At 41.1% G+C, this 14244-nt stretch overlaps 1 protein-coding gene across 1 annotated transcript in view; it reads right to left on the bottom strand.

The window, feature by feature from the left end:
• The window catches only part of USP54 (ubiquitin specific peptidase 54), a 1304502-nt gene that overhangs the window by 257680 nt on the left and 1032578 nt on the right, over positions 1 to 14244 (bottom strand). The window lies entirely within an intron of this gene.

The raw sequence follows: 14244 nt of genomic DNA, 5'->3' as shown, positions 1-14244 counted from the left end.
GTAAGGGTGATAAAGGATAATGAGGAAAAAGTACTCACAAGCGAGGAGAGTGTTTTGAGCAGATGGAAAGAGTACTTTGAGGGGCTGATGAATGAAGAGAATGAGCGGGAGAGAAGGTTGGATGATGTGCGGATAGTGAATCATGAAGTGCAGTGGATTAGCAAGGAGGAAGTAAGGATAGCTATGAAGAGGATGAAGAATGGAAAGGCTGCTGGTCCAGATGACATACCTGTGGAAGCATGGAGGTGTTTAGGTGAAATGGCAGTGGAGTTTTTAACTAGATTGTTTAATGAAATCTTGGAAAGTGAGAGGATGCCTGAGGAATGGATAAAAAGTGTTTTGGTACTGATTTTTAAGAATAAGGGTGATGTGCAGAGTTGTAGTAACTACAGAGGGATTAAATTAATCAGTCACAGCATGAAGTTATGGGAAAGAGTAGTAGAAGCTAGGTTAAGAAGGGAGGTGATGATTAGTGATCAGAAGTATGGTTTCATGCTAGGAAAGAGCACTTCAGATGCGATGTTTGCTCTGAGAGTGTTAATGGAGAAGTACAGAGAAGGTCAGAAGGAGTTGCATGGTGTCTTTCTGGACTTAGAGAAAGCATATGATAGGGATAGAAAGGAGTTGTGGTATTGTATGAGGAAGTTGGGAGTGTCAGAGAAGTATGTAAGAGTGGTACAGGATATCTACAAGGGTAGTGTGATAGCGGTGAGGTCTGCTGTGGGACTGATGGATGCGTTTAAGGTGGAGGTGAATTACATCAAGGATCAGCTCTGAGCCCTTTCTTATTTGCAATGGTGATGGACAGGTTGACAGATGAGATCAGACAGGCGCCCCCATGGACTATGATGTTTGCTGATGACATTGTGATCTGTAGTGAGAGTAGGGAACAGGTGGAGGAGACCCTGGAGAGGTGGAGATATGCTCTAGAGAGAAGAGGAATGAAGGTCAACAGAATTAAGACAGAATATGTGTGTGTCAATGAGAGGGAGGATAGAGGAATGGTGAGGATGCAGGGAGTAGAGTTGGCAAAGGTGGATGAGGTTAAGTGCTTGGGGTCAACAGTTCAGAGTAATGGTGAGAGTGGAAGAGAGGTGAAGAAGAGAGTACAGGCAGGATGGAGTGGGTGGAGATGAGTGTCAGGAGTGATTTGTGACAGACGAGTACCAGTAAGAGTGAAAGGGAAGGTCTACAAGAGGGTAGTGAGACCAGCTATTTTATATGGGTTGGAGACAGTGGCATTGACAAAAAGGCAGGAGTCAGAGCCGGATGTGGCAGAGTTAAAGATGTGGATTAGAGAGTCAGCCCAGGTTGGAAGGTTTGGAAACAAAGCCAGAGAGGCAAGATTATGTTGATATGGACATGTGCTGAGGAGGGATGCAGAGTATATTGGGGAAAAAGATGCTAAGGATGAAGCTGCCAGGTAACAGGAAAAGTGGAAGGCCTAAAATAAGGTTCATGGATGTGGTAAGAGAGGACATGCAGGTGGTTGGTGTGACAGAGCAAACTGGAGAGGACAGGAAGAAATGGAAACAGATGATCCACTGTGGCGACCTCTAACAGGAGCAACCAAAAGAAGAAGAAGAAGAATTACAAAACTGTGAAGGTAAGACGTTTTCGTTTCAGATTTTGGCTGGGGTACTTTCTGTGCTGAGTCTGCATGTCCTCCCTATGTTTGCATGTTTTTTTTTTCTGGGTGTTCTCGTTTCCTCCCACACACTGAAGGCATGCAGTAGGTGAATAGGGGTCTACATTGTCTGTAGGTGTGTGATATTAAAGAAAGAACTGGCAACCTACTTCCATTTTCATTTGCTCCCATGGAAAGCTATGCTTTACACATTAAGTGAGAACAGCGCACACAGACTAAAAAAGAAAAACGTTTATTTTATCATGTTTCCTACATTTTAACACCATTTTTACCTATTTATTTACAGTGCAATGAAAAAGTATTTGCCCCTTCCTGATTTCTTATTTTTTTGCATGTTTGTCACACTTAAATGTTTCAGATCATCAAACAAATTTAAATATTAGACAAATATTAGACAAAGATAACCCAAGTAAACACAAAATGCAGTTTTTGAGTAATGACTTTATTTATTAAGGAGAAAAACTATCCAAACCTACATGGCCCTATGTGAAAAAGTAATTGCCCCCCTTGTTAAATCATGAAGTAACTGTGGTTAATCACATTTTTGGAAAAAACTGAGTTCAATTTCACTAGCCACACCCAGGCCTGATTACTGCCAGACCTGTTGAATCAAGAGATCACTTAAATAGAACCTGACAGACAAAGTGAAGTAGGCCAAAAGATCCAAAAAATAAAGACATCATGCCGCGATCTAAAGAAATTCTGGAACAGATGAGAAACAAAGTAATTGACATCTATCAGTCTGGCAAAGATTACAAAGCCATTTCTAAAGCTTTGGGACTCCAACAAACCATGGTGAGAGACATTATCCACAAATGGAGAAAACATGAAACAGTGGTGAACCTTCCCAGGAGTGGCCGGCCTACAAAAATTACCCCAACAGTGCAACGAAGACTCATCCAAGAGGTCACAAAAGAACCCAGAACAACATATAAAGAACTGCAGGCCTCACTTGCACCGGTTAAAGTCAGTGTTCGTGACTCAACAATAAGAAAGAGACTGGGCAAAGATGGCATGCATGGCAGAGTTCCAAGGCGAAAACCACTGCTGACCAAAAAGAACGTAAAGGCTCGTCTCACTTTTGCCAAAAAAGATCTTGATGATCCCCAAGACTTTTGGGAAAATATTCTGTGGACTGACGAAACAAAAGTTGAAATTTTGGGGAGGTGTGCACCAAGATACATCTGGCATAAAAGTAACACAGCATTTCAGAAAAAAAACATCATGCCAACAGTCAAACATGGTGGGGGTAGAGTGATGGTCTGGGGCTGCTTTGCTGCTTCTGGACTTGGATGACTTGCTGTGATTGATGGAACCATGAATTCTGCTCTCTACCAAAAAATCCTGAAGGAGAATGTCCAGCCATCAGTTCGTGACCTCAAGCTCAAGCACACTTGGGTTCTGCAGCAGGACAATGATCCAAAACAAACCAGCAAGTCCACCTCTGAATGGCTTAAAAAAACAAAACAAAATGAAGGTTTTGGAGTGGCCTAGTCAAAGTCCTGACTTGAATTCAATTGAGATGCTGTGGCATGACCTTAAAAAGGCGGTTCATGCTAGGAAACCCTCCAATATGGCTGATTTAAAACAATTCTGCAAAGAAAAGTGGGCCAAAATTCCTCAACAATTATGTGAAAGACTCATTGACAGTTATCACAAACGCTTGATTGCAGCTGTTTCTGCTAAGGGTGGCACAACCAGTTATTAGGTTTAGGGGGCAATTACTTTTTCACATAGGGCCATGTAGGTTGGGATAGTTTTTTTTTCCATTAATAAATAAAATCATCACTTAAAAACTGCATTTTGTGTTTATTTTGGTTATCTTTGTCTAATATTTACATTTGTTTGATGATTTGAAACATTTAAGTGTGACAAACGTGCAAAAAAATTAAGAAATCAGGAAGGGGCAAATACTTTTTCATTGCACTGTAGTTAGTTAGTTAGTTAGTTAGCTAGTTATTGTCTTTTGTTTAACAGGATAGTCTGACTGGGCATAAGTCCCATTTTCAGCGGAGATCTAGGGGAGAAAAGCTCCACACAAAATAAAGACTTTAAGCATTACTTTGCAGTTAGTATTAAGGCAAAGACCTGTTAACATGTAATAGCCAGATATATAGGAAAATGATAATGCACGTATGTTCAGTATATGTACACTGACATTTATGAGATAGGATGTCACTAGAGCAGAAACAGAAAACAGAGGAGGAGGAGGAAGGGCATAAGCAGAAACAGTCAAGAAAAACGTTAAGTGGGAAAAGTTCTGATAGTGAAGAGGTTGAGATAAAAGTACATATGTATTATTTTTTTAAGGTGAGTGAAGGTTAGTCAGGATGAGTGCTGTTAAGGGAGAAGATAAGATGCTGCTAAAGAATTCCTATAGTAGTTAGTAAGAAAGGGTATGTTTCTGTAGACCACCACCAACATTTGGTGAGTTTTCTTGATGGCTTGAGTGATGTGTTAATCATATTCTAAGTTATCATCAACTAAGGCACCAAGAAGCTTTGGGTTGGAAGCTGTTTCAACTGAGGTATAATTGGCTGATGTGATGTTAAAGGATTCATTTAATCCTGTTAGACACTTGGGTAAAAACATCATTATTTATTTATTTATTTTGTAGCATTTAAAAGTAGTTGGCAATCATCTAGCCAGGCCTCAGCTGAGGAAAAGGAGAGCAGCCTGTACCATTCTCAATTCTCTTCAAATCATACAGAACTTAGCTCATCTAGTCTGGTAAGACGGGTGGACTTAGCCAGGAAAAGGTGTGTTGCCCTTCCCCAAATGGATGAGACACCTGAGAATGAGAAAAGGATTCCTGCTTTCAGAAAACCTTGTTTGCTTGCTAAGCTGGTCTATCCAATGAAATGGTGCCTCATAAAGGGCACTGTATTTTTTTAATTGGGTCCAGCAAGGAAGAATACAGCTGATGCTAAGCTGCTGTAATGGCGTCACTAATAAAAGACTCAAGGGCCAAAACAATTCACGGCTGCTCAGGCTTCTTCCCAGGAAATTTCACCTGGTAGTTTTGGAAAGAGGGAATACGGGCTAAAAACAAGTCTCAACTGTTCCTCATAAGCCTAAGGTCCCTTAGTACAGAAGTGTAAGAGAGTGAACTTATTATCCATGTCCATCTCTGATACAGAGTCTTTGAGGTTCTCTGAACTGTCACAAGACCCTGACAGTGAAGGAGTTCCACCACCCTTGCTACTCAATGGGTGAATTTGCATAGGGGTAAGCGTATGATAGACCAGCACCAGGTGTTATGAGACCAGAACTGGTTCTGGACTGCATGCTAGCCAAGGAAAGAGAAAGGCCTTGGCCTGGTCCTCAGGATGAACTCCCTAATGATGTGCTCCCATATCTGTGGCTTATGCTTCAGTCAGGCATCAAACATTTGCCTGATGTCTAGGCCCTGAGATGTAACCCCTGGCATGGCATCACCAGAAAGACACTCATCATCTGAGGTTTGCTGGCATACATGGGCCTGGGAGTTGACTCCTGTGGAGAAGTCCCTGGACACAAATACCAGATAACTCAAGAAATTAATCATCAAGCTCAGGCTAGTAAATCATTTAATCCAACTGCTGATCCAAACATAAGGTTGATCCAAGGCAGGAGGTGAAAGCATGCTTCCCTTAATCTCACAGTTGTCAACCAAAGCTGAAGACTGAAGGGCTCAAATCCTCATTAGTTGAGGAAAAATTAATCATCTGAAAGGTCTGAGGGATTGGGTTATCATCAAAATTACTTTGAAGAGATTCAAATCTCGCTTTACCCTCTGAGGGCTTGTCCTTGTCATGATGCTTCAGTTTGAGCAGGACCACTCCACCAGTCTACTTACGAACAGCTATCAGCCATCACCATCAATGCAAACTGCACTAGCAGCCATTCCATCCCTTGATGCTTTATAGCTGGCTTAATATACTGGCACTTGTGACAGTTCTCATTATCATGTTTTTCCATGAAATGGGGAATGTGGCTATGAGTCCTGGACTGGAAATCTGTAACTTGGCTTGTACTGTAGGTGATAACTTGAATAATGTTCTCAGGGGGCCTTTTTAAGCCTAGCCTTGCTTCCTAAGGTAAGAATCAAACCCTGTATCTTGTGTCTGTGAGGTTACCTTAACCACTATGCCAACCCTCAATCCTTAAAAATTAAAGCTGCAGAAGCATACACCTTTTCCCAAACTTATCAAAAGTCTTCCCATCCTAATAGGTTCATAGGGACACTTATTATTCATGATTAGACATGCAAACATTTAAATTAACCAAACGAAAGTAAGGATCAAGATCCATAAAAATGGAGTGTAAATCATGACTTAACATCAAGGACCCTCCATGACGGGTCCTTGGTTTAGTGTTTATGCATTTATTGTTTTGTTTGTTTATTAACTGGATGAGTGGTCTGGTGCAAGACCCTTTTTCAGGCATTTCCCATGCCATAAAACAAAGATATTACAATTACATACATAAGGCCTTACGGCAAGGCCTCAAGGCAGAAACATTACTCTCCAGCAACTTTAGAAAGTATAATCATGTTTGCTTACAAGTTGTGAATCTTATTTGTTAGTCTGAAGTAGAAATGGATATAATGTAGAGCTCCTATTTAAATTAATGTCAATGAGCGCCGAATACAGCCTTTGACATGGGAGCTACAAACTCAGCAATCTTAATTAGAGCAATAACCACTATCTCACTGATAATTTTTTTATGGATTTGAAATACAATATGGACAAGGAAATTAAACTTTCTTCAGTGTGTTGTCATGTTTTGTTTTTAGAAGTTACAAATAAACGTTAAAACACCTTTACAGGCTGCTGAGCTGGCAGACCCTCACTGGTCTTTCAGGAATATTCAAACAAGGAACTAACCTCTAAGCTTTGGGGTTGGTTCCTTCCTTTTCTATCAACCCGATTTTTCCTCCAATCAGCTCCCATGAACCCTCCCACCATTGTCTGTAACTGCCTTCAAATAACTGACCTGCTGAATGTAATGTAATACAACAAGAACACTCATTCATCTACCTGCGTAACTGAATAAACTACTGGAAACTTCATCGAGTTGTCTTTATTCCTCCCTCAGCGAGGGTATCAGAGAGAGAGAGTCCCCTAGATCTGCTAGCTGAAGTGATTTTATCTGGACAAATCCTTTATACTCTGGGAGAAGGCATCTGTCCTCAAGGCCTTTGAATCTTTGGCCCTTATGCAAAATTTTGTAGCTAGTAGCTTTGGTGCAAAGCAAAAAGGTCTACTTCTGGTACACCCAAAACTTGAGAGATGAGTTGGAAGATTTTTAAGGTCCCATCATGAGGGTCCACCACTGACTGGCTGAGGTGATCTGTAAGTGAGTTGTTTTCCCCCGGTAGGTACGCAGCTAAAAGATGAAGGCCAGGGTTTGTGCTGAGTCCCAAAAGGACATGGTTAGGCAGCAGAAAGGGTAACAGTGAGTACCTCCCTGCTTGCTTATATACCACATCACTGCGGTGTTGTTTGTATTAGCAGAGACTCTGGATTCTAGGTTTCGTTGAAAGCTACAATGCCATTAAGTACAGACATCATTTCCTTTCAATTTATGTGTTTTTCAGGAAATTCTGTTCCCATTTTCCTTGAGCTTAAAGGCAGATGGAGTGTGCTCCTAATCCAGGTCTGAGGCATCTGTGGTTAGAGTCAGAGATGGTTGATGGATCCTGAAAGGTACCCCTAGTTTCTGACTGCAAGTTGATATCCAGCATTGTAACTCCCTTTTTAGATAAGGTAGAAATGAAATTTTGTGGCTGAGAGATTGGCTGTGTTGATTCCAAACATTTTTCAAATACCACTGGATTTTCCTCATGTGTAGCCTGGCTAGAGGAACCATTAAGATGTATGGGGCCATTAGCCACAGAGGTCTACCTCCCATGCTGGAATAAATTAGAGATTAGAAGTAGGTAGTTAGGAAAGCTATCCTTTCTCTTTGCTGATCTGTGTCTAGCAAGGCACCCAGAAAGAACATAAGAGTAGTTTTGAATACCCTTGGTGTTGCAGTAGGCAATTATTGCAGCCAGACATTTGGTGAAAACCCTGGGTGCAGTAGATGAGACAAAGGACAGAGCTGAGAATTGATAATGATTTTCACCTGCTTTGAAGCATTGTTGCTCCCTGTGTGAATGTGCTGTGGGAATATGTAGACAAGCATCTTTTAGATCCAAGGTGACCATGTAGGCTTTTGGAACAAGCACAGTAGAAGCATTTGCAAAGTGAAAATTTTGAATTTTGCAAACATAAGAAATTTGTTTAGTTTTGAAAAGTCTAGAATGTGCCTTCAGGTTCCTTCTTTTCTTGGGACAAGATAGGGCCTTGATAAATAAACCGTTTTCCTTTCATGACAGGGTACTTTGTCTATGGAGCCTTGCTGCAGGAGCAGATCTACTTAGATTTGAGCCCCTTTAAGCTGATTTGTAGGAATGGAAGGAATGCCAACATGCTTTGGAAGGGAAGTGAAGGAGAGTTTGTAACCTGACTTGGTGATACTGAACATCCATTTGTCTTGGGTAATCTTTTACCATTATTCAAAGAAGAGTGCCAACTTTCCTCCTAGTCTTAGTGGAGAAGGGGAAAGAGGGGTAAAAGGGGTTGGGGTGGGACTTAAAGGAGAGGGGACTGGGACCATCTGAATCATGGTTGCTCACTGTTGGGTTCCTGGTGTCGGGGTCCATTAGGCATGGAAGTAAATTCACTGTTCTCAGGAAGCTTAGGAAATTCTCTCACCCTCTTCTTAGAGTGTAATGCTGAGCCTCCCAATGGAAATACTCTCATCTTATGAAGAATTCACCAAAGTTGAAGCCCTCGGGTGATGAAGCTGAGGCTAGGATGTCCTCTGTATCCGAATCAGCATATCAGCCTGTGGACAACTGGTCTACATAAGCCAAATCATCTTCATCAGAATCATAAGAATCTGAGGATTCCCCAGGAAAGGTCTGTCTTTCTTTTCAAAGAAACAGATTCTGTAGGAGCAGGAAACTACAATACTAAGTAAACCCTCAACCAGTCTAAGCAGATCCTGCTGGTAGTAGGACTGTTGAGGTTGGAAGCCTAAGGCCCCTAGGCTGAGGCATGGCTGAAAGTATCCTTTTAGGTTTGGTCCTACGTGTGGTGTCAGAAGTACTGGGACAATGATCTGGGCGGGTGGCCATGACCTGTGCACTTTAATAATAACCCCTCAGAGGTTCTCAGGATTCTGCCCTATCTATCTGGATCTCTAAAATGGGAGTTGGAAACCTTGGTCTGCAATCTGATCTCAGACCCCACCAACAGCATTTGTCCTTTGACTTGTGCAGGCATATGGGGTCAGGAGGCAAGTCAGGCTCCAAAGGGCACGCAACATGGTCTCTGACACTTCCTCAGTCTTAGAAAAGGACTGCAAATGTGTTTTCTGTCCTTTTGATTATCACAAGTCTGGGTGTTCTGGCTGAAGACAAAGATGGGATGTCTTGCCCCTGTGTGGTAGTGGATGCTTCGCCCTATGATTTTAGAGGGATCAAAAGAGGATTTCTCATACCCTTTTTTTTGTAAATACTGTGCAATAGACTTGGCCCTACAATGAATTGTACACTTATTAAAATGAGCACAATAAGGACAAATTGGATTTGGGCCTAAGCAAAGTCAGTGAAAGTCCAGATGTCGAATCTGTTTTCCACAATCAAGAAATATATTAGTCCTAGTACTCATCTTAGTACATACAATAAAAAAGGATTTTTTTCCCCAACTAGGCACTTAGCTTTAAAGAAGCTCTCTGGTCTTCAAACTGACCAATACACTGTATGTGTCTCTAGCTGATAACCCTACTACCCAGGCATCCTGATGTCAAGGTACAGGGCATCTGCCAGCCCAGCAGGAGGAAGTTAAATCTCTGGTACTCAGGCTGGCCAAGGGCTGCCACAGCAAGGAAAACCTATATAGTTATTACTGCAACAGTGAAACACAATGAACATGTATATATACCTTTCGAAAAGGAAAATTATCCCTCCAAATAGAATCAGTTGCTCCAAATGAAAACTATACCCACAAGCATTACCTATTCCAAATATAATGTTAACCATGCTAAAGGACATTTCAGAGCCTGTGTTCCCACTTACACAGATTGCTATATGTTCTTATCTTATTATTATTCACCTTCCAGATTTGAAAAACAGGTTCCCCATCACAATCCTGAATTACTGAATGCTCGAAATTCAGTAACTCGAGACTGTAAAGTCGAAAGCCCATAAGCGCGAATATGCATAAGCACAAATTCAAATATCTCGAATTCGCACTTATGCATGTCAGCTAAAGGAGGGGAAGTGTGTGAGTCGGGATGTTTTACGGAAGTGGAGGTAAGTGAGTGTATGTGTGTGCTTTGTAAGTTGTGTGTGTGTGTTAGGGTAGGGAGGGAGGTGGGAGTATGAGTGTGATTGTTGGATGTGTCTGTATTTGTGTGTGTGTGCAAGGCAGTGTAAAATGTCTGTGTAGTGTTTTTTATTTTGTGTATTAGTGCGATATTGTAGTTATAATATATAAGTTGGGGGGTGTGGGGGGTGCAGCCCCCCTCATGGGGGGGTGCAGGGGGGCTTGCCCCCCTGCGTGCATGTAGTGTAGGGCTTGTAGTTTAGGTGATGTGGGTTGTATGGTGTGCGTGTTGTGTTCTGTATGTTCAGGGTTTTTTGTTTTCGTGCTTGTGGGTTTCGGGATTTTTGTTGGTTCGACTTTACAGTCTCGAGTTACTGAATTTTCGAGTTTTCAGTAATTCGAGATTGTGAAGGGGAACCGAAAAACAATGTACATTCTTTCAGAATACATTGTTAGCTTTAAGAAAAAGTGCAATGGATATCCTTAAATAAATAAACTAAACTAAATTCACTGAGCTCCTAAAGGTATGGGAAGGGCAACACCTTATATAACTATTCACTCTCTGCAGTTTCAAACATCACTTCCTTTCATTGAACTGCTTGTGAATATCACTTTAAACTTAATTACTTTCTACTTTGTAGATTTCAGTCAGACCACACTGTTCAGATCTCTCCTGACTAATTGCTTACACCTACAGGTTCCTTATCGCCAAGTAAAAAATCACTGCTAGTGGAAAAACAGCAAGTCAATTTGCAAATTCAAGAAAAAACTCTTATACATTTCACTTAGAACACACTGTTCAGACTTCTCTTGATTAATTGCCTGCACCTGTACACTCTTTGTCTCTAGCTAATAGTGGTAATGGAAAAAACAGCTAGTTACTTTACAAATACTTTTCATAATGTTCTCTTTTTCTAAGTTCATTTGTTTAAAAAATTAAACTAAGGAGATTAGTCTAGACATCTACATCTCCAAAAGCAGGGATTATCATGTTTAACTCTACATAAAAAATGATCAATGAATGCACTTTTACATTCACCTAGCAGCCTGAAATCACATTATACCAACTTTAACTTGTTTCCTTCTAGCCTTTTTTGTCTTGTTAGAGTGTAAAACCTTGACAGATGACACGTAGAAAAGTACTGTCGTACTTTGCAATCACTAGCATATACTCCAGTCGCTGAAAAAAATGGCCACACCTCAAATTTAAAATACCTCTAACTGCATACTCTACAGAACTGTTTTACAATATAACATGCAATTTACATCATGACATTTATACACATAATAATAAAAAAATGTTTACCTTACAGTTACTCCATCAATCCCTTTACTGCCCTTCAAAATATTAATGGCATAAAGTGGGGTTCATGCTGTAGAGTTCTCCCACCAGTTTAATGCAGTCAATAAACTTCCAGTCTGTTTCAGCTACATTTTGTAGAAGCACAATTCATATGTTTAAACTATTTCTGATGGGACTGATGCATTACAGTTCTCACATTGTTGCTTGTCGTCTTCCATATTATCTTGACTTTCCAACACTGGTCCCTGGTTCAAGTCCAAGGAACTCCTGATTCCTCTTGTCAGTTCCTGGGCTTTTTTTTTGTCACTGAAGCATTTTCCTTTGTAACAATGGAAAGTGTTTCACTGGCAGTCTCTTTATGGGTTTTGTTACTGTCAGAAGATTAGGAAGCAAGGTGTACCTTCAGCTTGCTGACTCACTCTTTGCTGTCCAAACATTTTTATTTCCTCCTTAGCCTACTCTTGATCGGGTGGCCATGGTGGTGCAGCGGTTAGCATTGCCACCTCACAGCAAGAGGTTCTCCGGCTCGATCCCTGGCAGGGGTGCCTTCTGTGCTGAGTCTGCATGTCCTCCCTGTGGTCGCGTGGGTTTCCTCTGGGTGCTCCAGTTTCCTCCCACATCCCAAAGACATGCTCTAGGTGGATTGGACACTCTAAATTGGCCCTAGGTGTGAGTGTGTGTGTGCATGTGTGTGCCTTCTGTGGAAGGTTGGGCGCCAGGCTGGCAACTCAACACTGTAAAACTCCACTGCCAATCATGAGTGGACAGGTGATCCGTTGTGGTGACCCCTAACCGGGAAAAGCTGAAAGAAGAAGAAGCCTACTCTTGATCCCAAATATCTTTGATTCTCCAGGAAAAATATTCTGAAGGCAGATGGACTTAGCAACTTGAATCTCACACATTTTTCTCAACGTCCCTGATTGCCAGGATAAGCTTATTTCTCTTCTGCCTGGTGTACAATGAATAACCATTTTTCACAAACACTCTTCCTAATACTTTTCTCTTGTGTCAAAGTTTTGTCAACAGCAGCACTTAATGCCGGCATGATTGCATCTTTACTAATATAGATTGTGGTTACTTTCTCATGGCCAGATTTGGAGCATACATACAATGTGCCCTTTCAATTATCAAATCCTGCAGTAGAACACCAATCCATTTTTTATTTTTAATTTTATAAAATGAATGCAGTCTATTCCTTCCAGTTTCTCTGGTACAGCAAGCAATCTTAGGTTTTCTTTGTGTGCTCAGTCTTCTAACTCTATTATTTTTGAAAGCTCTTCTTATGAAGACTCATGTTTTGTCATTTATTCAATTCAACATAATGGTTAAGGTCTTCACCTCCTAGACACAAGGTGCAGGGTTTGATTCTGATCTCAGGTTATTAGTGAGGCTTAAAAAGATCCTGCATGTCAGTTAGCCTAGTATTCAGCCATAAACCTAAAACAATTGAAAAAAATCTTCTAAAAGCATGTGCCTACAGGGAATGATAGATAATAATCAAAGCTAATAACCTTACAGTCCTCCAGATGGAATGAATAAGTGACCCTCTTGTTCTATGTCAAGTGACCCACACTCTGAGGTAATAGCACTGACTATCCTTAACGAAGTTCAGTAGAAGGGAAATCAATGCTGCATGTACCAAAAGGGTACTATGGGCAGCATTTTTGACCTGTTGTCTTTATTTTCTGCAGGATCATATGAAATAAGGGTTTTGGAGAAAAGGCATAAAGAAGCAGATCTGCCCAAGTAACAGAGAAAGAATCTGTTGCCCAGGTCTTTAAAATTGCTATCTTGGTGCAAACAGTCCTGAGCTATTTGATTTTAGGAGATGGAAAAAAGACCTACTTCTGGCGCATCTCACCTGGGGACTTTATCTTTGGCAGTACCCCCAGAAAAAGGATTCATCTCATGGGGACTAGATGGGATTTTGATAGATTTATGGAGAGATCCAGTAATTGGAAGGAAGCCAGTATAAATTCTAGAGCCTTCTGTGTCTTATCTAGGGAGGCTTTATCAACAGGCACTTGTCAAAGTATGGCTAGATGTAACTGCCCTTTGTCCTGCTGTAGATAATTACTGGAGCCAGGCATTTTATAAGTACCCTAGATGCAGTAGACAACTCAAAGTGCAAAGAAGTAAACTGGTAAGGGAAACTACTGCTTCAAATCTGGGGAAATATCTGCTCACCCTTGCTAAAGGCATGTGAATGTTGGAATGCATTAGATCCAGGGTGACCATGTAGGCTTGTAGGAATAAGAGAGGTAGAAGGCCTTGCAATGTTAACTTTTAGGGGTTTTGGAAATTTATTTAGTTTGACAAATCCAAGGTGGGTGTCCATGCTCATCTTTTTCTTGGAACAAGAAATTGTCTGAAGTAGGAACATTTACCTTCTTCTTCTTCTACTGGAACTCTCTCTATATCTCTGTGTAACAAGAGTTCTCATAGCAGGGGAGACCTGATTTAGTTAGTTCCTAGAGACTTAGGAATACTGGACAATTCTGGTTAACTTAAAAATGTTGCCTGTATTCCAAACTTAAGAGCTGAAGTACTCACTTGTCCTGAATGATGGCCCCTCACTGCTTTATGAAGAGGCCAAAGTGACACCTCTGTTCTTTTTTCTGTGAAAGTGAGGGAGACTGAAGAGATGGTAGGGAGTAAGGCTTAGAGTTGGGAAGTGGGAGGAGCTTGGATAAGTCACAGCTGTTCTTTCTCTGGGTCTTGACCCTTTGGTCACAGTCTTTTCTTTATGGTTCTTGCAGTGACATTCTTATCCTTAGGCTACCTCTGGTTATCTTGCATTGGTTAGGTTGGCCAACTCTTTGTTTAGAAATTTCTACTATATTTGGAAGCAGACAAATAAAAAAAAATGTTTGCCAGACTGTATAGTCTTTCCTTTTCCCCTCCAGTTTCTCAAATGTCTTCATTTTGGGGAT

The sequence above is a fragment of the Protopterus annectens genome, chromosome 14.part0 (assembly GCF_019279795.1).
Source record: "Protopterus annectens isolate FY-2018-M chromosome 14.part0, PAN1.0, whole genome shotgun sequence".
NCBI lineage: Eukaryota > Metazoa > Chordata > Ceratodontiformes > Protopteridae > Protopterus > Protopterus annectens.
Note: the sequence above shows the minus strand (reverse complement) of the source record. Positions and strands in the feature narration are given on the sequence as shown.